The 26,009-nt window shown below is 49.6% G+C and overlaps 1 pseudogene; it reads left to right on the top strand.

The window, feature by feature from the left end:
- Nucleotides 1-16,420: 16,420 nt before the first annotated feature.
- LOC136132662 (GEL complex subunit OPTI pseudogene) lies at nucleotides 16,421-17,395 on the top strand (annotated as a pseudogene).
- The last annotated feature ends 8,614 nt before the right edge of the window (nucleotides 17,396-26,009 follow it).

The following is a 26,009-nucleotide window of genomic DNA, read 5'->3' on the forward strand; positions in this document are numbered from 1 at the left end:
ATGGAAACACCCTAGGTTGGGTTGACACACCTGGGGAACTAGAGCGGCATCCCAGAAAGAGTAAAGCAGCTGGGGAATTAAGGAGAAATTTCAGGTTAGAGTAGACGCTTCTGGGGAAATAGGGAGGCGTCCCAGGTAAGCTTAGACATACTTGGGTGATTTGGGAGAAATCTTATTCAGGGGAGACAAAGGGTGATATTAGGGTGACATCCCAGATCAAAGCAGACACATGTGGGGAATTAGGGCAGAGGCCACAGGTCAGGGTAGACACACATGGGTAATTAGGGAGACATCCCAGGCTAGAGCAGACACCTCAGGAATAAGGGGGAAATCCCAAAGCAGAGTCTTCACACCTAGGAAATAAGGAAGATGTCCCAGGACAGTGTGGACACACTTTTGCTGATTCTTCCTGTGCTGCTCCCTGTGCACATGGGGTTTAAATTCTCCTCAGATAGACTGTCCCTTTTAAGGGTAACATCTGGTCACTCGGGATCTTTGAAACATCTGGAAGTCTGTCATGGCTAGAGAATCTAATCTCAAAACACTGCAGTTGATAAAGCTTCAGGAGACGAACACCATAAGCCGCCTCTTCACCTCCTTTACTCATGAGACCGGCTCATCACAGTACGTGCGGTTGTCATGGTAACAGGCGCCAGACAGGAGGCAAAAATTCCAAAAGGCTTGGAGAAGATAGTTTTAGAAGTCACTCCTGGCTGCCAGTGACTTAAACCTGATTCCTTCTCGCTTAAGCAGCAAACAGGGTTTGGTTTTTTTTGTTTTTGTTTTTGTTTTGCTCGCATTTTTGAAAAGACTATGTGAGTACCAATTCCAGGCAGAGCTGCAGTCAGGGCTCCGTAGTGTCGTCAGGACCACAGTCTCTAGCACATAGTTCTGCCTTCTTGATTAGAGTCATTGTCAAGCTTCCCATGTCATCACCTGAAAGGTTCGAACTCAGATCACCATTCATACCAGTAGGCTCAGACTTTAAACAAAAAAATTACCAGTCATTTTATGAAAAATACCACACAAGGTACCGAAACAAGAAATTCAATAACATACTGTTTTCCACAGTGACTGCACCAATTTACATTCCCACCAACAGTGTAGGAGGTTCCCTTTTCCCCACATCCTCACCGTAGTTGGTTAATTTTAATGAACAGGGAGTTAACCCCACAGAGCAATAAAGCCACGACCTCCCCCCCAGACAGAGGCTCCCCTCAGCAGGAACCAGGATTCTCAGCATCTGCTTCCCCTGCCCCAGCCTTGTTGCTGTAAATGAGCTTCGTAAGTGCGCTCGGGCCAAAGAAATGTCATTTTACAATTATGTAATGGAAAGTCGTGATCCTAGTACAAATGTTATATTATTGGAGGATACTGCGGCAGCGTTGGGAGTGACAATAGCAGCCACTTGTATGCGCCTTGCTTCTATAACAGGTAATCCACTGTATGACAGCCTAGGTTCTTCGGGTGTGGGCACCTTATGAGGTGTGGTCTCAGTATTCCTCATCTACACTAACACAGAAGCACTCTTAGGGCGATCCAGCCAGCCAGAACAGGTACAACTTGTTCTTACTTGAGCTCCTGGAGAACGACCCATCAGTAAGCGCAATTCATGATGTTAAAGCCACAGATCTAGGATTAGGGAACGTAAGATTTAAGGCAGAAGTAGATTTCGATGGACGAGTTGTTACAAGATCATATTTGGAAAAACAAGATTTTGACTAAATGCTACAAGAAATTCAAGAAGTGAAGACTCCTGAAGAACTAGAGACCTTTACGCTTAAACATGGAGAAAATATTATTGATACTTTAGGAGGTGAAGTAGATAGACTTGAGAAGGAACAGAAAAAACGAAATCCTGAAGTTCGATGTGTAGATTTGGAGATACTATAGACTTGATGGAATGAATCACCTTGGAGGGAGCCTTGGAAACAAGTTTGTCAAGACTACCTTCCCACACCGAAGGGGTCAATGCCATTCAGAAGCCATTCTGGTTTGTTTTAAGATAGAGGACATATTTATGTAAAGAGCAATTCAACAGTCCACAGAACTAAAACAACTTCTTACTTCTAAGAGACATATTACAAGTTGAATCAATTTGGAAATCATGTTTTCATGTTTCAACAGGAAATATTTTGGTTACTTATATCGTTCATAATTTCTCATTTTAGTAATGTAATTAAATTCTCATTTTAATTACATTTAGATTCAATGTAATTTCTAACAAGATTCCAACGGCATTTTTTACAGAAGTAGAAAAAAATCCTAAAATTTATATGGAACCACAAAAGACCCCAAATAGCCAAAGCAATCCTGAAAAAAAGGACAAAGCTGGAGCCAAGAATACTCGATGGAGAAAAGACAGTCTATTCAATAAATGGTGCTGGGAAATTTGGATATTCACGTGTAAAAGAATGAAACTAGACCCATCTCTTATAATGCTCACAAAAATTAACTCAAAATAAATAACGACTTATTATAAGAACTGAAACCATAAAACTAGAAGAAAACAGGCAAAAACTCCTTGACATGGGTCTTGGCATGAGCTTTTGAATATGACACCTAAAGCACAAGCAACGTAACCAAAGATAAGTGAGTGGAACTACATCAAACTAAAAAGCTCTGAACAGCGAAACAAGCAGCGAGGTGCAAAGGCAGCCTATGGAATGGGAGAAAACATGTGCAAAACCATCTCCCTGGTTAATCTAACAGTTGGGGGTCATAGGGCAAATGTGAGATGAGATACAAGTCTCCTAAGAGCTTAGATGCAACTAAACAGGTAGGTGCCTGCACTCACATGCTTGCGCGCGGGCGCGAGGATAAAGAAGTGAATGATTCCGTGTCAAAATGGATGACCTGGAAAAGGTGTGGTCCTGCAGTGATGGGAAGCAATCTGACAGTCTAGAGCCATGGCTTGTGGGGGAAGGGGGACAGGTGGAGCAGGTGAGGTCACCTGGAACTTGAAGGATGATGGGTATTTGTCAGTGTTGCTGGGTCTGCAGGCACCGTTACAGATCTGCTCCATTGGTCCACTTGCTTTAAGTAACTGAGCCTGTATTTTCCTTGATGAGCCATCATCATTCTTTTTTTTTTTTTTAAGAAGACTGTATCTCTTTTTATTTTGTTTTGTTTTTCAAAGATTTATTTTTTGTTTATTTTTGGCTGCGTCGGATTTCAGTTGCGGCGCATGGGTGCACCGCTCTTCGATGCGGTGCTCGGGCTTCTCTCTAGCTGCGGCGTGCAGGTTTTCTCTTCTCTAATTGTGGCGCGTGGGTTCCAGGGGGCGTGGGCTCCGTAGTTTGCGGCACGCGGGCTCTCTCATTGAGGCGTGAGAGCTCAGTAGTTGTGGCACGTGGGCTTAGCTGCCCCGCGGCATGTGGGATCTTAGTTCCCTGAGCAGGGATGGAACCCGCGTCCGCATTTTAAGGCGGATGCTTTACCACTGGACCACCAGGGAAGTCCTCAGAGCCATCATCAGTCTATGTGGTCAGGTTATCTGACTCCTGTCATGGGTCTAAGATGGCTATGTTACCCAAACCCAGCTTACTAAATCATTAAATCTCTTGCCAGAGATTGACCCAAAGATGGACGTGTAGCACTGGATGGACCAATGAGACTCAGTCCTGGATTTTTCATTTAAATGATTGAGAAAGAAGCAGCTGAGCTTTCTAAGAAGATGCAAATATTAGTGAGACTCACATCCACGCAGCTATCTTGATACTACATGGGGAGAGCCAAGGCACAAATGGAGGAGTCAGACCTGCAGGATGGAAAAAAGGGAAAAAATCTTGATAATGTCACTTGAGTCCCTAGAGCGGGCGTGCCTGAAGCCATCGCTGTGGTGTTTTTGTTCTATGAGCTACTTTCAGTTGAGTTTCTGCAACTTGACTTTGAATTAAGACAGAATAAATCTGCCTGGTATTTACAATGCCATGTCAGAGTCTGTTTGGGGATTGGGAGTTGGAAGAAAGCTCTCATACCGAGAATAAAGTTTTTAAAACCTACTCTGGATCAGCAGTCAGTCATTCTGCAAAGAAAGGGCCCTATGTTCAAAAACAGCTTTGGGAAACCTGGTCTGACCGTAGGGAACCTTCCTCTTTCTCTTTCTCTTCCAGATGACACTGTGTAGCTTAGAGGCATTTATAAGCTAATATGTCTATGAACCTCAAACAGGGAGGCAGATACGCAGCATTCCCCACCCCAGTTATCTGGGGAGTTTGCCCCGGAGAGCACACATCGAAAGTAGGACTTTCTCCACTTCCACACACACAGGTGAATTCTGAGGAAATTGACTTGAGAATCGGACTTTACTTCTGAAAACAACCCACCCTAGTTACTCAGAAAGCAGTGCATCCTCCAAGGTCTATAAATGATGCAGCCACCCTGAGCACAGCAGCCTCTTCCTCTGCTCCCTCTGCCAGTGAAGGGCTCAGGAACCCCCACCCAGGGTCTAGAGCTGATGGGCATCTGCATTCACGGTCTAGTGTGAAGAGACTGGACCCAGGGGCAGGGCTGGTGCCTGACCAGGTGCAAAGAGCTGAGACCACAGTCTCCTCTGCGTGAGGAAGCTGATGCCCCTGAGGCCCTGCTCCGGGGGAACATAACCTAAGGACTCCATCACGTGGATGCTGCTGGATTCCATGGATGCAGCACAGACCCAGCTACAGGTTCTGGAAATACTGTGACCAACCCCTGAGTGTGCTGAGACCTCCACCCCTGGAGCAAAGCAAAGGAGCCAGGAGGAGCCAGCACCTATTCTTGCTGAGCACTGACGTTGGGCATTCACTGATCCACCTAGTTTGGCTCCTGCAGGGTAGAAACCCTGCGCAGATGAAGCCCAGGGGGTTCCAGGGCATCAGGGCATCGGGACCCGCAGGGGAGCGACAGGACCCCACTCACACCAACCACAGCTGCTCTTCGGGCTTCCACTGGAGCTGCTGGAAGCTGAGAACGATTATAGGGCCAGCCTGAGCATCTCACATGTAGCTTTCTTTTACCTCCACCTGGAATTCAACCCCTCCTGTTCTCTCTGTCTAGAACGCCACCCATCCTTTGTAGTGAGGACAATTTTAGACTCTCACAAGTCTACCTTGATGAAAAATTTGAAATGGCAATGAAAGGGAAACGGAAAACAGAGCTTCCTGGCAAGGTGCCGAATGCCTGGAGCTGATGCCTCACAGACTCTTCTGAGTAACAGCCAGCTTTGTGCCAAGTCCGAGTGTGTCTGCAGCCCAGACACATTTTCCCTAGTTCTGACCACATCCAAATGCAAGACTCTTCCATAGTAGGATTTGATGACCATGAATTTGTCCCACTACCCTCCTACTTCTGTGTCTCCAGATACTTGCAAGATAATCTGTGTAAGGATGAGAGGCCAGGTCAGCATGTCGGTGGCCTGTGTGTCTGGGAGGCCATGGGATGGTCCTATCTGATCCCAAATGTGGGACCAGACTCCCTGGTTGAAACCCAGGTTCTGCTGATCCAGAGCTGGGTGACGTCGGGCAGGTCGGTTTACCTCTCTGAGGCTCAGCTGCCTCATTTGTAAAATGGGGGTGACAACAGTCCTTACCACGAAATGCCACTGTAAGAACTAATAAGTCGTTTATCATTCTTGGTAAACAATGAGCGCTCAGTGAATGCTAGCGGGAGGATGATGGAGGCGGAAGAATTATCAGATGTATCGTATTTAAGATATAAGTAAGCCAAGCCTTAAGATCCCTACTGACCATCGGTGAGTTAATGAACTCACTCATTCAACAAGTGATCATGGGGGAAGACTCAATAAGAAAATACACGCAAAGTTCTTAACCCAGCCCAGTACGCACGCAACTAAAGAGCAGTGCCCAACAGATGTTAGCTGTAAACGTGATGACGGTGATGATGAAGGTGATGATGATGGTGATGATGGTGGTGACGTGATGAAGTGACGGATGTGGAGGGTGATGGATGAGAATAAGGAGAAACTAACAGAGCATCTAAAATATGTAACTGCTGATGACACCTGGACCTAGATAAACGTATCAGTGTAATGAATGTTTATCAAGGGCCAAGGACCAGGTATTGTGCTTGAAATTTGTCCTACTTAAGTACAAAGATTCTCTGCAGCTTTGAGGGTAGCAGCAAAATACTGGCGCAAACGCTCAGTAGAAAGTCGAGACTGGGATGAGCGTTCCTCGAACTCACAGCTGCAGAACAAGCTACAGAGACTAGATGAGCGTGCGTGTGTTACGAAAAAGTTCACAGATGGCAGAATGAGGAACGTGGGAGCAGGATGGAGAAAACAGTGAGTGGGTTTGGAGCCAAGCAACACCTGGCTCCTTTCCCAGCCCCAGACCAGCTGTGCAGCCTTAGGGAACTCATTAAACCCCTCTGAGCCTTCATGTTCTCATTGTGAAAACTGGTAATGAATACCTTCCTCGTTAGGGTACTGTGAGGATCCAATGAGGTGTCTCCATGTGTATGTAAAATAAGTCACTCGAGGCATGAAGCTAATCCCTACAATAATCTACTATTATTAACTACCTCGCGTTCCCATTTCCTTTTTCTCGATTACCAGCTTCTGAACTGTGAGATACCAACAAGACAGTTGATAAAATTTCAGAATCCTGGTCCCATCTTAATGAAATATATTTTGGGGGGTTCAAGCTTTCACCTTTGAAAATAGAAACTTTTCAAAGGGATCAGGCTGTGCTTTCTTCATGGAGATTTTTGCTGTCATAAGTGGAAACTCCTGGGCTTCCCTGGCGGCGCAGCGGTTGAGAGTCCGCCTGCCGATGCAGGGGACGCGGGTTCGTGCCCCGGTCCGGGAGGGTCCCACATGCCGCGGAGCGGCTGGGCCCGTGAGCCATGGCCGCCGAGCCTGCGCTTCCGGAGCCTGTGCTCCGCAACGGGAGGGGCCACAACAGTGAGAGGACCGCGTGCCACACACACACAAAAATAAATAAATAAATAAGTGGAAACTCCTGATTCTCATGAAAGACATGAAGTGTGTGCAAGAAAACAACTGGCTGTTTCAAGCTACTGGGATTTTGTGGGTTATTTGCTACCGCAGAATACAGCCTGGGGCGCGCCTTCGGCTATCTCGGCACTGTGTAAGAAGTCTTCCTGGTAGGATCCAGGATTGGCTGATTCAATTCCACCTTCCAGCTGAACGTGAGCTTCTGAAGGAAATAAGGTAGCATCACAGAAAATACAGCACACACATCTCTTCCGCTCCTGGGTGTGGGGGCTGAGGTTGGCGTACACGATGCTGGTATTGAAACTCTCGTGTGCTCATCACTGCCGTCCTCTCCTGGATTCCTCGTGAACTTTCTAGAAGACAGGGTGTATTTGTCATCCACCTCCACCCACCGCATACTCGCCTGCTCGGGGCCTGGCATCTGCTCGGGGCCTGGCACTCCCGCCAGCTTCAGGTGGTTTGAGGGTCGGGGTAAGAGCAGGGAGGAAATCCGCGGAGAAGCGGCCTCTCCGAGGGGCCCTCCCTGCAGGGTGACCTCCTGGGGCCCTGGGTCGGCCTCCACCTCCTTCCTAATTAATCACTGCAGGTAGAGAGAGGCCAGCCGTCTGCGGATTGTCTGTTCTTAGGCCCAGAGCCAAGTCTAGCCCAATCAGAGCGAAGAACACAGCTCCTGAGCCGCTGATGAAATTCATTAAGGGGAAGCTGGCAGGAAGATGGATGCAGGCTGCTAGAAACCAGCCTAGCGCTCTGTCTGCAGGGAGCTCACATCCAGGCCTGCAGGCTTGGTGTCCTCCAGGGGCTGGGGAGGAGACATGTGCTGTCCAGCTCCAGCCAAATGCCATCAGGAAGGGACAGAGTCCAGGGTGCCAGGTCTTACAACTGCTCAAGTAAAACCAGATGTTAAGTGTCGACATCTAATCCATTTGCTTCTCAAACACCGTGCGGACGAAATCAAACAGGCCGGACTGAGCTGGCAGGTCACTGTCTTGTGACCTTGTCTTATGGGCTGTGAGAAGTGGGTACCCCTCACCGTAGGGACCAGGGCGAGGTGAGCCCCACGAAGGCGCCCAGCTCAGTTTAACTGAGTCTGCTGAGGCTTGTGGTGATTGTGGGGTGAGGGAGGGGATAAGGGAGGAGCACAGATCCCCTGAAAACCCACGTCCCAGAGCGAGGCCTGTGGGGACCACACTGAAGGACCCCTGCAGCGCTGGCCAGCGACTCCCAGATGAGGTGAAAGAGGGAGGAAGTAAACTCAAGTCCGATCCCTTTTATCTCCACGTGTTTCTCTGGGGATCCTAACCCAGATCGAAGCTCTTCATCTTCACAGCCTTCCGCTACTCGCCCTGGGGGTTTCCAGCGTGTCCTGTGATCGCCCATTTCCCTCTGAGTTCAGCACCAACACCACGTCGTCCAACGTTCCACCTGCCCGAGCTCCTGAGGCTGCTGCGGCCGCCTCCCCACCAGACCTGTGATAAACGGGCCCGTGGGGATGGCGACGGAGGCGGGGGAGCCGTCGGGAGCCCAAGGAGTGTGGCCACTTTGCTGGAAACGCTGACATTTTCCACAGACCTTGGTTAGAGGGAGAGATTTACAGGGGGGTTTCTGGGGTCTCCACCAAGAAAATAAAATTTTGAATTTATGAAAATAAGAGTTTGTTAGGTCTGTCTTGCCACCTGCGAGTGCTTCAGTTTACGAAACATCTCCTTTTTGCACGTGTATTTGGGTTGTGGAGTTTGCAAACCAGGCTGTCACTGCCCAGAAATGAGGGTGGTCAGCAAACTGCTGGGTCCAGCCCTCTCATCTGCTTTGTGTAGACTCAACAAAGTTTCAGCCTTTTTTTTTTTAATTTGCATGCTCTCAAGCAGGTCTATTCTGCACGCAGCCGTTTCCCTGTCTGGTCTCAGTGGACATGGGGGCTTGCAACCCCTGACTGAGCGTGAGTCGTCAGCTGAACCGACCAGCGGGAGGGTCGTGGAAGGCCCTCGTCTTCATAACTCTGCTCCGTCCTGGCTATCATACAACTGCTAAAAAACACAGTAACCCCTTCCTTGTCAGGAGCACATCTATTGCAAAAGGAAGATTCAAATTTTCAATAAAAGATATAAAAATTCTAAGCAATAAGATAATGCAGAATGAGACAGAGACAGTTTGTCTACCTGCATCCATTCTCCCCTTCTTTCCTCCCAGGAGTTTCCCTCTCTCTCTAGTGGCCCCTCCTCCAGGAACGCCCCCCCCTCCAACAGTTGCCCTTCAAAGTCCAAATTCTCCCTCTTCTATCCTCACAGGGGAATAATGAAGCTATTCACTCCAGGAAAACCAGTGGGGTGTGTAAGGTCGGATCTTAACAAACGGCACCGCGAAACAGAGGAAAGCTTCAAGTGAGATTTATTAGGGAGCGCTCCCGGGCGAGGTTCACTGGTCCGAGAGAAAGGGGCCAGAGAAGTCGCACCCGGGCGAAGGTTGGGCAAGATTTTATAGGGGAAGAAGGGAAAGGGGTGTGGTGAATCTGGGAGGGCGCAGGGCATTCCTTATTTGGTGGTCTTTTCGGGTATCCTGGGGGACCGTTGGTCCCGCCCCTCGAAAGGCGGGAAGGCTGGGCCGGGTGCAAAGTCCCCAGGTCAGTTCCTGGAACTGGGTGGTCCAGAGAATTTCGGTCTGATGCAACCTGTGAATCTGATTGTGTTCCCCTGCCTCGGGCCCGTTGGCCTTACAGGGTGTGTGTGTATTTTACCTCCAACTCCTCACCAAAGAAATATTTACCAGCTCAAAGCATAAAACAGACCTGTTATCTTCGCATAACGAGGACTGTGAAAATTAAAACTACTTAGAGACAGTAAGAAAGAAATCGCAGGTCTCCAACGGCTGGTACATTCCTTATGGCAAATGCTGGAAGGCCAGGTGTCAATTACATAGCCCAACCCTCCCGCAGGAAACGAGGCCTCAGGGACTCACCAGGACTCCTCCACCTGGCGGGGGTCTCAGTATCTGCAAAACACCTCAAGGATACGGCTCAGCATGGTATCTACAGCCCTGAGGAGGAACAAAAGGTCCTTGACTTTGTTTTATGGCTGAACTATTGTTAACTTGTCTTACCTGACTGTTTTCCTTTGTTTCTGCATTTTCTCACTTCTCGGATTAAATTTGCTCTTTGGAACTTGGGGAAGGCCTAGGAGGCTAAAGTTCTTCTACAAACAAGAGAGAGGGGACACAGGGCAGGGGATCTGTCCCCAGGAAGGCCCCACAGTGTCCTGCTCAGTTTCAAGTCCACGGACAGCATGATTTCTGGTGGATACACCAAGTCCTATTCTTACAATATCCAGCAGTCTGCTAATTCTCAGGATAGAAATGTGTACTGATACCTCGGCTTCCTGTTTGGAGTCACAAAACTTCCATCTGGTCACTAAGCACAGATGTCAAATACACACAGTCCTTGTCTCTGAGGTCCCAGCACCGAGTGGCCTTCTAGGACCAGCTGCCCCTTGCCTGTGGCTCAACCCTGCCTCCCTGTTCTCTTTGTTTTCTCCCCCCTCCGTCTGGATTTCCTTTGGGAGGCCTGACCACCCTCTCCCGGATGCAGCCAGGCGGGGTGGGGATAGATGCTGTCATCGTGGTGTCCCCACCCCTCGCCGAGAGGCGGGCATGTGCCCGGGCTGCCACTCGCTCACATGATTCCTCGTGAAATGTTCACTTTTAGCACGGATAGCTTCAATCCATTTTCAGATCAACCTTTCCTGGCAACGAACAGATGTGATTTGCTTCCATGCAGACGCCCACAGACTGTCTAAATCTGGTGTCACCTACATTGAGTGGTGACAGATTTGGAGAAAGAGTTACATTTAATCATAAGTAACTCTGTGCTTTCATTTCTTTAAACTTGTGGATTGAACCACTTTACGTCCTCCCTCTCACAAACACGCTTCCTGCTGAACTTTTGCCCCCTTCTGCCCACTCCCACCGCCCAACACACCCACCCGCGTCACAGAGGAAGACAGCTTGGTCTTTAGTTCTCAGTGTGTCGTGGATCCAGAGGCGGAAGCTCTGCTCCGAGGTCATCCAGGCTCACGGTCACTGTCACACAAGCACATGACGCCACCTGAGCATAGGAGGTAAATGACATCAGACATGAGGGACCCGGAACATCCTGCAGCCACCAGCACTCCGGGAGCCGGGGGGCAAGAATGTTCTAGAATAATGGCTGCAGAGCCTGAGCTGAGACTCAGTCTGCAGACCCTTTGTCAGTGCTGAGCCCTCACCTGCACTCAGCGCATCCACCCCGGGCTGGCATTTTAAGATGCTGATGCCCTCATGGGGACATCCACAGAGAGCTTCGGACATTCTTCTTTAGAGCACGGCTCCCCGGGGGGGGGCTTGGTCAGGGCCCGGGTGGGCAGCCCCCCTACGAGGCCCTGCCTCAGCCTTCGGGGCCTGTCTCCGCCCATCTGCCCATCAGCCTGGGGAGGCTGTACCGGTCACGGCAACTCATAAACATCTGTCTGGTGGGAGGTTCCACGTGAGGCCTGGCCAGCTGCTCCCCTCAGGCTCCCTGGGGAGCTGTGAGCCCGGGAAGGATGTAACCCAGAGGGACAGGTGACCCATGGCTCATCACAGGGACACGGACACAGAGCGTGCATGTGTGGGGAGAGTGAAGCCCAGGGGAAGCCGAGTACCAGACCTGGCCACACACACCCAGGGCCCCATTTCCCTTCTGTGCACTGACCTGCCAGCCAGCGCGGGGGGGAGCCGTGCACAGCCCCAGGGACACCCAGCACGTGTGCGAGACGACACAGTTCTGTGTGACCCCTGACGTGGCCCAGAGCTGTGTCACTGGGTCAGCCTCTCCAAGGCCAGTCGTGGGCAGAGCTTCCTCACAGCACAAGACAGGGTGTCTTCTGAGTATGACTTGGGGGCACATAAATTCCTCCAGTGCCCCTCTGGGGGTCTCCCCCCGTTCCCACCTCTGTGCACAGACAGCAAGACAACGGGAAACAGCAGCTATTAATTTCAGAAACCATGAGTGTGTGTGTGTGTGTAACAGGAAGAGTCAGACGTGCACTTCAGAGACAGTTTCCTGCCCCCTCCCATCTCCACCAAGGACCCCCGCCGGCTGGGGGGGGAGGGAGGCGGGGGCACGGAGAGACGATCAGGAGGGGGGCGGGGCGCGGTTTAGACTCTGTGCTCTCACTGCAGGGGCACAGGTTCCATCCCTGCTCAGGGAACTAAGAGTCCGCATGGGAGGTACAGCCAAAACAAAGGGGTGGGGGGCGGGAGGCTTCTTCCACCAAAGTCTACGTGGGGGCTGTGAACGGTGAGGGCTCTGCAGCGTTGAGCCCTGGCACCCTGACAGCGCTCCGGTAGGGAGCGGCCTCCAGCACGACTCCTCTGTGCCCCAACTCACATGTGCCCTTGCACTGAGCACACCCTGGGTGCTCGTCTCAGCCCTCGAGTCCGACGTACCCTGGGTGGACAGTCCCCATTCCAGGACCCAGAACACTCACACCTCACCCAGCGCTGCGTGGGCTCTGGGCATCGGGACAGCAGCCATGGGATGAGAAAGCCCCACACCTCCCCAGCTACATGGAGCAGCGCTTCTCAAAAAGAGGAAGCCAAGATGGAACACACTCACATGAGTAACGATGCTGGGTGGTGGGGAGGTGGACCGTACCCGGGGCACTGGGGACCCTCAGGCGCTGTGCTTGGACCCTCCCGACATCCCTCAGTGTGCGACCAGGTCATCCGAGGACACCCCAAGGCCCTGACCCCTGGCCCGGCACGCGCCCTCCCCTGTCCAAATGCCGCCTGAATCCCCAGCTCCCCCGGCCCTTCCAGGCCCACCAGCGATAGAGGCCCCTTTGGGCTTGAGTCGGTCCGGCCTGTCTGCGGACAGACACGTCGTGACCACACGAGGCGCCGACAGCCCGGCAGGTGCTGACGCGCTCGTCATCACCCTCAGCTGGCGGCGGGAACTCAGGCCCTGACCTGCCGATCCCTCCACGTGCAACTGAGCACGGCCGGGGACGCCGGGAGGGGCTCGTGCGGGACACAGCGGATGGCCACCGGGTCCGGGCAGAGATGCCCACCGAGGACCTGTCCGGAGCCGGGGAACGCGGGGTCCACACGTGCGGGAAACTCGGGTTTCCCCGCCTTCCCTGTCCCTGCGGGGTGCAGGGCGCAGAGGTGGGTCCGGTGCCAGAAGGGAATTCAATTCTAACTGTGATGGCCCGTGGTTCCCCAGGCCTCTCTCCTCTGTTAAACCCCACGGCTCCAGTTTGAGAGGCTGTTCCTGACAGGCAGACTCCTGACTTGTACGCTCACGGTTTATATTCGGTGTGTAAACCTGCCCGGCGGGTGAGGGAAACACGCAGAGAGGAAATTGCTCCGATGCTTCCACCAAAAGGCAAAGAAAAAACACCTGTGAACTTACATGGGGATCTGGAATTAGAACAGCCGGCCTCAAAACTGAACAGAAAGTGTTTTCAAATCGTCCCCGTGGCCCAGGTAACACGAGTCAGGGAGGTCTCAGTGGAAAATGCGCTGACACGGGCTAGACTGGTCCCCAGGCCCGTTCGTGCATCTGGCGTTTACAGCTGCAGCGTCTCAGAGCAGGGAGGTGGGTCCCAGGGAAGGCGGAGCGGGGAGCAGAAAACAGAAGCAGAAAGAGGCAGGAATGCGTGAGGACGAGGGCGGCCCTGAGCTCCTGTCAGCCCGCAGGCTGGGGCGGTCGCAGGCTGGGGCAGGACCGCCCCGGGGAGAGCCACATCCCTGGATGTGCCACAGAACCTTTCAGTGTGGCCTCTGCCTGCTCTCCCCTGCCCAGAATAAACTCCCCGACCGTCCGGAGAGGCGAGAGCTGTCATTTCACACACAGGTGGCTGCAGCTGCACTGCCCGTTACACGTCTTGGTGATGCTGACGTCACTGTGATGTGTCCTGAGGACATGAGGAGGTGTCACTGTGATGCAGTGGGGGATATGGGGAGGGGCCACCGTGATGGGGCCAGAGGACACCATGAGGGGACCCGCCAGGAGAGTCCTCAGGAAACTGAGGCCCAGAGAGGTTAAGTGTCCCTCCCGAGGGCACCTGGCGCATGGACAGAGCTGGGATTTGCACACAGGCCAGCTGCTCCAGGGCCCTCACCCTCCCACTCACCATGTGGGAGCTCACAGACTAAGCTGGGCACTCAGAATGGAAGTGGGGGGGACACAGAGCCCAGGGGAGTGTGGGGGATGCTGGGATTCGCAGCAGGAAGGGGGTGGGAAGAAGGCTGGACTGAGCTGCCACTTTGCAGACTATCCGTCCTGTCACCCCGGTGGCTGCACAGCTTCCCTACTTGTGTGTAAGGACATGTCACTCTTCCAGCGTTCCCTGTGAGGATGTGGAAGTAGAACTGCTCCCCCGTTGGTCACGTGGAGACACTGAGGCCCAGAGAGGCACAGTGATGTGTTTGGTGGATAGACGGGTGGGTGGCCAGGAGCAGAGGAAGAGGGAGATGGAGAGGTGGGCAGGGCCTAGATCTTCACTCTACAACATGGAGCACGGGCCACTATGTAAATTTAAATCAGTTACATTACGTAATATGCAAATTGAGTTCCTCAGTCGCACAGCCCCATTTTAATTTCTCAGCAGCACACGTGCCTGTGACTACCATTTTGGACAGCACAGCACAGGTGGAGACCCTGGAGGGTTTGAGCAGAGGGGGACATGGTCTGACATATGGGGGCAAGGGACCCCCAGGCTGCTGCGTGGGGAGCCGACTGCAGGGGTCTCGGTGGAAGCAGAAGCTGGTGGACCTCATGCAGGATCCAGACAAGAGGTGATGGTCCTGTATGAGAATTGCCACGTGGGGCAGGGAGGCGGCTGGGTGGTAAAGCTATTCTAAAGGTAGAACCATGAGGATTTTCTGAAAGATTGCACGCACAGTTCAAGGCTTTGGCTTAACCAGCTGGAAGAGTGGAGATGTCCTTCTCTTGGATGGCAAAGAACGTGGGTGAGCGGACTTCAGATGAAATCACATCGCAACCCATGAGCACCAGGCAGAGCCTTGGCTGTGGATGTCCACAGCTCAGGAGAAGCAGAGCCTATCAGAAGGAAGGGTCGCAGGAGGGGGCTGAGCAACCAGCTCTCATGGTTTCAGGGTGGACACCCCTGTCCTCGGAAGGGCACAGGAACTTCTGAGCCTCAGGTTATCCATCTGCAAAATGGGCAGAATAATTCCTGACCCTTTTTCTCTAGTTGGAATTTTTTAGGAATATAAGAAGAAATAACACAGAAAGACTTGGAGGCTTAGCCGGGATAAGGCATGAGATAACTCCAAGGTAAGATTATTATTATCTTAATTGGATGTAGTCAAATTTAGATTTTTATTTTAATGATTTAGATTTGAGGATGAAGTATTAATTTATGAATCATCTGTGACAGTAAATAGACCTCCCTGGTGAAGACTTCCCTAATTACCTGTAACCACCTGGGACTGATCAGCCAGCAGCAGGGATGGTAGGGACGTGATGGCAGGAATTATCTAATCACATGTCCCTGTAAATAATTCAGGGACTGGGGGCACTTCTGGGGCTGGAGCAGAGTTACCTTTGCCTCTCGTGGTGCATATTTTCTGTCTCTGCAGGAGCCAGGAGGAGAGGTGCAGGCACCAGGGCTCTGTCTCTGCAGGCTAAGCCATGCCCCTCGGACTGTGGCTGTGGATGTCCACAGCTCAGCAGAAGCAGAGCCTATCAGAAGGAAGGGTCGCAGGAGGGGGCTGAGCAGTCAGCTCTCATGGTTTCAGGGTGGACACCCCTGTCCTCGGAAGGGCACAGGAACTTCTGAGCCTCAGGTTATCCATCTTTCTCCACACCTGGGCCAACAGAGCTGGAAGGCATCCCCTCCGCCTCCTTCTTGCCAAGCTGGGTGGAGGCATTTGAAACATTTCACTGTCTTTGTTATCAAGCAAGTCTTGTCAAGCTAATTAGCTACGGGGGATCTTAGGTGGGTTTTTGTTTTCAAAAGTAGTCAAACAAAACAAATGTATATTATGCTTAGCCGGAGGCTACTTTCTAATTAAAGTAAACTGCAGTTGGATCGCCAAACAAAAGTACATAAATAATAAATGTGTGTGCACATATGTTCAGAGAGGAAAAGCCGGAGGTAAAACGAGACCCAGCCGAGCAATTGGCAGCCGTGAACGGAGCACAGGGTCCAGGTCCCAGAAGCAATGAGGTTGCAGGAAGGGAAGCTAGGTTCGTATCACTGCCGGAAGCGGGTAATGAAGAGGGGAAATAGGTTCGTTTGTTTGTTTAACAAATTCTTTCTGCCCGGTGTTGGGAGCTAACATTTCTTCTCTGTCCTCTTTCTTTTCCTTCCTGTAATAAGGGTCTGGCGTGCGTCGGAACGCAGACCACACGTCACAATGGCTCAGTCAGTGTACGTTTTGGGTTTAGTGTACGGGACCCTGTAGGGCCTGAGTGTGAGTGAGATGGCCACCAAGGAGCGTAGGTAGTGACAGTGGAGAAAATCTGCCCAAATGTGGATGGATCCCTGACCTCAGGCAAGTTGTCTCCTGGTACTCGAGAACAAGCCATCCAGGGTTGCTCTGACCTGCGTGCTCCTGGTCTCGACAGAGCCGGCAGAGCCGGAGTGTTAGGTTAAGTGTGGGCAGCCGCATGCGCGCCGCCGAACCGATCCGCTGAGCCTGTCGCTGCCGCCGCCCCGCCCCGTGCGCCGGGACCCGCGACCCCAGACCCGGACCTGTTTTCGATCCGCCCGCGCGCCCCAGGCCCGGCCCGCGCGGCGCGGCGGAAGGAGGCGACCTCTCAGCCGCAGCTGGCCAACGGGGCCCTCAAAGTCTCTGTCTGGAGCAAGGTGCTGCGGGGCAACGCGGCCCGGGAGGACACGGATGAAATTTTAGGTGTGATCTACTGGTCCGACAGATCATTGCTTTGGGCCTATGTGTCATCCGGGGCGAGTTACCATTGCGAGGTTTCTTGGGACGAGCAGGACTCTGCCTGACCAGCGCCGGTGTCCTGTACCCTCTACTTCAGCAACTACCTACAGATCGATGAGGAAGAGTATGGTAGGGCTTCCCTGGTGGCGCAGCGCTTGAGAGTCCGCCTGCCGATGCAGCGGACGCGGGTTCGTGCCCCGGTCCGGGAAGATCCCACATGCCGCGGAGCGGCTGGGCCCGTGAGCCGTGGCCGCTGAGCCTGTGCGTCCGGAGCCTGTGCTCCGCAACGGGAGAGGCCACAACAGTGAGAGGCCCGCGTACCGCAAAAAATACGGCAGCACGTTGGAGCTCACAAAGGAAGGGTTTATGACATCATTCGCCTTGTTCATGGTCATTTGGATCACCTTTTACACTGCCATCCACTATGACTGTTGGTGCACAGTCCCCACCTGCGCCCTGTCCGGTCCAAAGGACCCTCTTAGTTACACCACGGAAGCAGGATTATGAGGGGCACCCAGCCACGCAGAACCTGGAAGGTTTCCTGGACCAAGAATCAGTGTGTTGGGCGTCAGTGTTTTCTGCAAGGGTTGTGACCTGAAACTTTTTAAGGAACCATACACCTTTTGGGGAAGCATTTCTGAATTGTCCATCACCAGTCGATTCTTCTTGGATACGATCATGAAACACCCGTTTGCCGATTGGAGCTGTCCTTTCATTTGTGCACCTCTGGATCCGGATGAAGCATTAAATTGTCTTCCTTCTCCATCAGGTGTACAGTTTTTAAACTATCAATCACTGGCATTTCAAGTCTTCTGAAAACAGTATGGCAGTATGTGCATGGTCCCTAGCACAGTATAAGCAGCATCTAATAGGTTTCATTGTAGAATGTTTTCAGATGCTTGAATAAATCAGATCTTTAATCGAAAAAAAAAAAAAGAACAAGCCATCCAAAGCATGTGTGACACAAGTTTCCCCGGGTGGTGGCCTTTAGACACTCCTCCCCCACAACCCTTTCTGTCCTCCCATCTCTCTCTCATATTCCTGTCCCTCACCTGCCGACTTCATTCCTCTGTTTCCCCCTCACCTCACCAGGTGGACTCTTCCTTAGCAACTCCCTCCAAGACTGAAGAGCTTCCCAAACCAAGTTGGGCATTGGCCCTATCCAAGGTTCTGAAACCTGCTGGGACGCCAGGATGGAGCTGGTGTTTCTGTTCCACGGTGAACACATGTGAGGATTCAGTGGCAGTACTAAATGTTATTTTAATATTTCCTTCATGCCTTAACTCCAACAGGTAACAGCTTAAAAATACATAATTGAAAGATTTTCTGTCTGAAAAGATGCTTCTGGGCTGAAGCCTGGGGAGATGGTGGCTTTATCTTGAATATCCTCAGAAATACAGATTCTGAGACACATATGTCTCTAAATCCATTCAGATGTCTGAAGACTGTAAGACAGATGTCAGTAGAAACAATGCTAAGGGGTTATCAATCAACTCAGCAAATGTTTATCAAACCCCTTCTGATCAACCACTGTGCTGGGCATTTGGGTGCTTATAAAGAGATATAAGGAGTGGTTTTAAATCTGAAGAGTTCTAGATCTATAAGGAGTCAACATTAAATATAATAATATTAAAGATGAGGGACTTCCCTGGTGGTCCAGTGGTTAAGACTGTGCTTCCACTGCAGGGGGCATGGGTTCGATCCCCGGTAGGGAAACTAAGATCCCACATGCTGTGTGGCACCGCCAAAAAAAAGAAAAGAATATTAAAGATGAAGTAACATGTATTGTAGAACTGCCACCAACTAGCTGGTACATTTAGGAAATAAATGGTTTGGTCAGAAACCAGCTTTCTGAGAGCTCACTATCATCCCCCTATTGGAGCAGAGTTTGTGATTGAAGAGTGTTAGCAGGAGACCTTCACGTGGGGCATGGTTTCCTATCATGATCCAATATCTCTGTTAAGTTTAATCTAAGATTTACTTTTGTTCCAAGAGTGTACTGGAGCTTTGGAATAGGATCATCCATGAGCAGTATACATCTCAAGGAAATTATAAACCTTTAGCCAGACTCATCAAGAAAAAGAGAGGGGGAAAAAATAGGGGAAATGAAAGAGGAGAAGGTACAACTGACACCACAGAAATACAGAGGATCATAACAGAGTACTATGGACAACTATATGCCAGTAAAATGGACAACCTGGAAGAAATGGACAAATTCCTAGAAATGTATGATCTCCCAAGACTGAATCAGGAAAACAGAAAATACGAACAGACCAATTCTCAGGAATGAAACTGAATCAGTTTGAAAAAAAAAAAAAAACTCCCAACAAACAAAAACCTAGGACCACATGGCTTCATGGGTGAATTCTACCAAACACTTAAAGAAGAGTTCACATGCATCCTTCTCAAACTATTCCAAAAAAATATAAGAGGGAGGAATGCTTCTGAACTCCTTCTACCAGGGCAGCATCACCCTGATACCAAAATCAGACAAAGATATCACAAAAAAGGTAAATTAGAGACCAATATCACTGATGAACATAGATGCAAAAATCTTCAACAAAATATTAGCAAACCAAATTCAACAATATAGTAAAAGGCTCATACACCACGATCAAGCTGGATTTATCCTAGGGATGCAAGGGTTGTTCAATATCCACAAATCAATCGATGTGATACAGCACATTAATAGACTGAAAAGTAAACTCATATGATTATCTCAATAGATGCAGGAAGAAAACTTTTGACAAAAGTCAACATCCATTTATGACAAAACTCCTAACAAAGTGGGCGTGGGGGAACATACCTCAACATAATAAAGGTCACATATGACAAACCTACAACCAACATCATACTCAAGGGTGAAAAGCTGAAAACGTTTCCTCTAAGATCAGGAACAAGACAAGGATGCCCACCTTTGCCACTTTTATTCAGCATAGTATTGGAAGCCCTAGCCACGGAAATAAGAAAAGAAAAAGAAATAAAAGGAATCCAAATTTGAAAGAAAGAAGTGAAACTGTCACTGTTTTCAGATGATGATACTATTTAGAGAAAATCCTAAAGATGCCACCAAAAAAAAATCTATTAGAATTAATAAATGAACTCAGTGAAGTTGTAGGATACAAAATCAATATAGAGAAATCTGTTGTGTTTCTATACAGTAATAATGAGCTATCAGAAAGAGAAATTAAGAAAACAACCTCATTTACAATTGCATCAAAAAGAATAAAATACCTAGGAATAAATCTAACCAAAGAGGTAAAAGACCAATACTCAGAAAACTATAAGACATTGATGAAAAAGAATGAAGACAACACAAACAAATGGAAAAATATACCCTGATCGTGGATTGGAAGAATTAATACTGTTAAAATGACTGTACTACTGAAGGCAACCTGCAGATTCAACACAATCATTATCAAAATACCAATAGCATTTTTCACAGAACCACAACAAATAATTCAAAAATTTGAATGGAAACACAAAAGACCCTGAATAGCCGAAACAATCTTGAGAAAGAAGAACAAAGCTGGAGGTATCACGTTCCCTGATTTCAAAGTATACTACAAATGTACAGTAATCAGAACAGTATAGTACTGACACAAAAGCAGACACATAGATGAATGGAACAGAATAGAAACCCCCCCAGGCACATATGGTCAATTAATCTATGACAAAGGAGGCAAGAATATACAGTAGGGAAAAGACATCCTCTTCAATAAATGGTACTGGGAAAACTGGACAGCTGCATTCAAAAGAATGAAACTGAACTACTTTCTTATACCATATGCAAAAGAGAAAGAAAGCTCTAAATGGATCGAAGATTCAAATATATAACCTGAAACCATAAAACTCCTAGAAGTAAACACACAGTATGCCCTTTGACATTGACCTTAGCAGTAATTTTTTTTTTGGATATGTCTCCTCAGGCAAGAGAAATAAAAGCAAAATAGATGAGACTACATCAAACTAAAAAACTTTTGCAAAGTGAAGGAAACTATCAACAAGACAAAAAGACAGACAACTGAATAGGAGAAGATATTTGCAAATAATACATCAAATAAGGGGTTAATATCCAAAATATACAAAGAACTTGTACAACTCAGCATCAAAAAAACCCAATTTAAAAATGGGCAAAGGGGCTTCCCTGGTGGCACAGTGGTTGAGAGTCCACCTGCCGATGCAGGGGACGCGGGTTCGGGCCCCGGTCCGGGAAGATCCCACATGCCGTGGAGCGGCTGGGCCCGTGAGCCATGGCCGCTGAGCCTGCGCGTCCGGAGCCAGTAGCAGGAGAGGCCACAACAGTGAGAGGCCCGCGTACCGCAAAAAAAAAAAAAAAATTGGGCAAAGGACCTGAATAAACATTTTTCCAAATAAGACATATATATGGCCAACAGACCCATGAAAAGATGCTCCACATCAGGCAAATACAAATCAAAACCACAATGAGCTAATATCACCTTTAGGCTTGTCGGAATGGCTATCACCAAAAAGACAACAAATAACAAATGTTGGCAAGGACTTGGAGAAAAGGGAACCCTCATGCACTGTTGGTGGGAATGTAAATTGGTGCTGCCACTATGGAAAACATTATGGAGGTTCCTCAAAAAATTAAAAGTAGAACTGCTATATGATCCACCAATTCCACTTCTGGGTATTTTTTCCAAAGAAACAAAAACTCTAGGTCAAAAGATACATACACCCCAATGTTAATAGCAACACTATTTACAATAGCCAGTATATGGAAGCAACGAAAGTGTCCATCAACTGATGAATGGATAAAGAAGATGTGGTACATATGTGCAGTAGAATATTACTTGGCCATAAAAAAGGAATGAAATCTTGCCATCTGCAACAATATGGGTGGACCTGTAGGGTGTTATGCTAAGTAGATTAAGTCGGACAGAGAAAGAATCATATGATTTTGACTATATGTGAAATCTAAAAAACAAACTAAAAAAGAACAAATGCAACAAAACAGAAACAGACACACAGACACAGAGAACAAACTTGAGGTTGCCAGAGGGGAGGGTGACGGGGGGATGTGTGAAATAGGTGAGGGAGATTAAGAGGTATAAACTTCCAGTCAGAAAATATCAATAAATGAGTCACAGGGATGTGATGTAGAGCATAGGAATAAAGTCAATAATAATGTAATAACTTGTACGGTGACAGATTATAAATAGAATTTAAAAGGTGAACATTTTGTAGTGTATAAAAGTATCAAATCACTATGTTGTACACCTGAAACTAGTGTAATATTAGAAGTCAATTATACTTCAATAAAAATAAATGAGAAATAAAAAGAAATCTCAAGAAAATAAGGAAATTGTGTTAGTCAACGCTCAGTTTTACTTTCAAATAGCCACGTCTCTCTCTCTCTCTCTCCATCTTCTGTTTCTGTCTGTGTGCAAACTTTGATCTCCTTGACCTCACACTTTCCCCACAGACCCCACACACTGACTACTACAGAGACTCAATATATAATAGACGAGATCCTTCCCTCCCTGATTATTTGGTCCAGTGGGTGTCAACAGTCCAGCCTTAGACCAGTTACGATGGCTAGGAAAGGGAGTCAATTGAGAAGGTGGAAATTACATGTTTAGTAGAATATAAGTATATTCTACTTATAATTGTCTAAGTAGAAACCCCAAAACGAACAGCACAAATTAAAGGGACAAATTCCAATCAAAAGAAAAACTTTTAATAAAAAACCAAAATTGTCCTAATTATCAGCAATAACTGCTTAGAAGATTCAGTAGAAAAGCAATTTTCCATTTACAACGGCAGCAGGACTTTAACATACGCGAGTGAGCCTGATCGACGTGTGAGATCCGTACAAAGATGACAGTACGACATCCTTGCAAGGCATTGCGACGCCCTGCCAGGGAGCAGAGGTTTGCTACCTTCCTAAACAGGAAGCCTCCGGAGTGCGCGGCTGACTTTCTTCCATTTTACTCTACACGTTCAGTGAGACAACAATCAAAAGCTCAGCATAGATTTTTAGAGATATTGACAAACGGAATCTAAAATTCATCTTGAAGAGAAAGGACAAGACCAGAAAAGATAAGAACGGAAGAAGGAAAGGAGGAAGGGGGGTGGTGATTCTCTCCCCGTGTTGGGCACAAAACACATGGGTATAAAACAGGGGGAGGGCAGCTGACGTGAGCAAATAGATCAATCGAATGTAATGAAAAGTCCAGAAACAGAGACTTTAGCGTATGTGAAATTAATACACAGGAAAGGACGCATTTCGCATCCACAGGGATTGATGGCACTAAACGGTGTTGAGACACTTCTCTACTGTTGTGGAAGAAAAACAGAATTAATCTTTAACCTCACATCATTTCCCGAAGTCATTTCAGGTGGATTTCAGACATCAGTGTAAAACAGAACTGTAAAAACATTGGACAAAAATATAAGAAAATGGAATCTGGAGAGACAGAAGACCTCAAACAAGACACAGGAAACGCAAAAGGCTAAACTAAAGAACACATAGCTTGACTACCTCAAAATTTAAAATTCCTGTACCACTCACAATACAGTTAAGAATTACCCACAGGGCTTCCCAGGTGGCGCAGTGGTTGAGAGTCCGCCTGCCGATGCAGGGGACACGGGTTCGTGCCCCGGTCCAGGAAGATCCCACATGCCGCGGAGCAGCTGGGCCCGTGAGCCATGGCCGCTGAGCCTGCGCGTCCGGAGCCTGTGCTCCGCAACGGGAGAGACCACAACAGTGAGAGGCCCGCGTACCGCAAAAAAAAAAAAAAAAAAAAAGAATTACCCACAGACTTGGAGAAAACATTCACACCATACATAACAAGGGATTCACACATAGAATATGTCATCACCTCCATACAGTAATATGAAAAAGATAAACAACGGTGGAAATTCAGGCAAAGGATATAAACACACGATTCATGGGGGAGAAATTACAAATGCCAGTAAGCGTGGAAATGCTCGATTCGGTAGGAATGAGGGGAAAACTCGTTAAAACAAGACATCGTCTCTCACCTGTTTGATTGGCAAACGCGAGCACGACGGACAATAGCGGGTATCAGCAGAGACGTGCGGAAACAGGATTCCTACGTGCTGTTGGTGAGAATGTACTTTGAAGGGCCTTCTGCGGAGAGGGATCTGGGCGCATCTATTGGCACAAGACCGCACAGGTCCTGGCTTCTCCGCTTCCCAGATGGACCTGGAGAAATGCCCACTCGTGTGCAAAGGAGGTGAGAAAGAGAACATCCACCGCGATGTTCTCTGAAGGCATGAGAGCTCGGAGGGGAAAATGAAACGTTCTGCAATGGAGACTTGGTTCAATGCAGAGGAATCTGGTGCTTCAGTTCTTGGACTTTGGAAGCCTGGGGGAGGGGGTTCCAGGCTGACCCCTCTGCCGTAAAACGGTGCATAGAAGAGTGTGGTTGGGAGGAGGGGTGTGCGGCTGCCTCCTCCCCACTGTGATGCAGTGAGGCTGGGTCAAGGGGTCTGTAAGTCCTACAAGGTGGTCACCGCAGGGCGGACGGTGAACCTCAGGGAAGCAGCGCCCATCCTTCCCCGGCTCGGTCAGAGCAGCCCAGTGGGCAGCACCCTGACTTGTCAGGGTTTGCGCCACGCTGATTCCTGTGGAGTTAGGTTTGTGGGACTCTCTCATCTTTCACGGGCATTAGCTGACGCTGGACCTCAGGTATGAGCGAGGCACATGGGCTGGAGGCCTTGGAGACGCGGCTCAGGGTCCCTGATGAGCGTGTGTCCTGCCCACCGGGCACTGCAGCCCCGCGCACCGTGACCCCTTCCCTCCCACATCTTCTGCACACTGAAGACAAGCCTCCCCACCCAGGAGGCCGCAGGGGTCCTCTCCCCTTGTCTGGAGTCTCAGGGTCTCCTCACGCCGGTCCAGGGCCGCACACGCCTTCCCCTCTGAAGTTTGAGGCAGCGAGAGACTGGTGAGTATTTTTAGGTTTCCCTCTGTGCACACAGGAGAAATTTTAATGAGCCGTATTGGCGATGCACTGAGTATGTCTGATGTCCACAGGAGAAATTAGCCCTCTGCTAAGCCAGCTCTGTGCTTTCATTACATGCATCGGATCAATGCTGGGAAAACAAACACAGGCGCCAGGTATCCCGGGGACGCGTTCTGGGGGAGAATCCACCGCAGGAAATGCTGCACTAATTAGCGGAGGAGACCGCGGGGGTCTGTCCTCACGGGTCCATCAGGAGGCACTGCGGGGAGGACCCCAGGGGATGAGGGGTTACAGGGCTGAGTGGGGACCTCTAGGGTCCTGAGCAGGTGCCCCCCACGGGGAAAGACACAGAGGTGTTTGAGCCCCTAAAGCTTTGCTACTCAGACTGGGGTCCCTGGACCTGCAGCAGCAGCATCATTGGATCTCGTTATAAATGCAGATTCCGGGGCTCTTCCCTCCGCATCGGCCCCTCTGGTGCATCAGAACCCCGAGCATCCTCAGGGCACACGGCTGCCCAGGGCACACACTGCATTTCCCGGCCGCCTTTGCAGAATCAGGGATCATCTGACCAGTGGATTTGAGTTCTGCCCAATGCACCGTGAACAGAGGTGATGGGAGCAGCTTGCGGGTCGTGCCCTGCGGGGATGCAGGGGGTGATGGGAGCGGCTTGCGGGTCGTGCCCTGCGGGGATGCAGGAGGTGATGGGAGCGGCTTGCGGGGCGTGCCCTGCGGGGATGCAGGGGGTGATGGGAGCGGCTTGCGGGGCGTGCCCTGCGGGGATGCAGGGGAGCCCTCCCCTCCCATTTTTCCCATCCACTGGCTGAATGAGGCCCAGTCTGCTTGGGTCAGCTTCTTATCTGGGCCCAGGAGGCCCCAGGGGAAAAGGGGGTCTTGTGAGCTTTGGAGAAATGTAATCTCTTCATCACGTGCCGATCACTGAGCTTCCTGTGGCTGGGCTTCCGCAGCTGCGCAATAGGGATGATGACGGTGATGGCGGTGATGGTGGTGAAGATGGTGCCTTATTTCCAGGGAGAGGAGGAAAGGTGATGCGGCAGTGGCAGGGCTTGGAGCAGGCCCTGTGCCTACTGTTACTAATATCATTATTACTAATACCTCATGTTCTTGGGGAAGTGGACTTTCCCCCTCCTGTCCTGGGCCCCTGG

This window comes from Phocoena phocoena, chromosome 13 (genome assembly GCF_963924675.1).
Source record: "Phocoena phocoena chromosome 13, mPhoPho1.1, whole genome shotgun sequence".
In the NCBI taxonomy this organism is placed as follows: domain Eukaryota; kingdom Metazoa; phylum Chordata; class Mammalia; order Artiodactyla; family Phocoenidae; genus Phocoena; species Phocoena phocoena.